We start from the raw sequence: 339 nt of genomic DNA on the forward strand, positions 1-339 counted from the left end.
TTCACACAATTTAAAATGTACATGGAAGAACAAAATATTTTTAAATCTACAAAAAAATTATACGAAAATTTGAAGGATTTTAGATATTGGGTATGGTAGCACGAAATGTCACAATCTGCTTAATTGTCAGGTTGTTAATATGGCGACGAAAAAGTGACAATGGAACTACCTTGTTTTTTGTATCATGCCTTGGGAGATATGTAAGTGTCAATAATTCATGTGCACAACATGTACAACAAATAGTAGAAAAAACAAACAAGACATGTCGCTTCCTCAACATCATCAGTGGTTGTAAGTTCGGGATATCACCAAGCAGAGCCATCCATTTTATAAAGCCTT

This window comes from Rhagoletis pomonella, unplaced genomic scaffold (genome assembly GCF_013731165.1).
Source record: "Rhagoletis pomonella isolate Grant_MI unplaced genomic scaffold, Rhpom_1.0 Rhpom_scaffold_00014, whole genome shotgun sequence".
NCBI lineage: Eukaryota > Metazoa > Arthropoda > Insecta > Diptera > Tephritidae > Rhagoletis > Rhagoletis pomonella.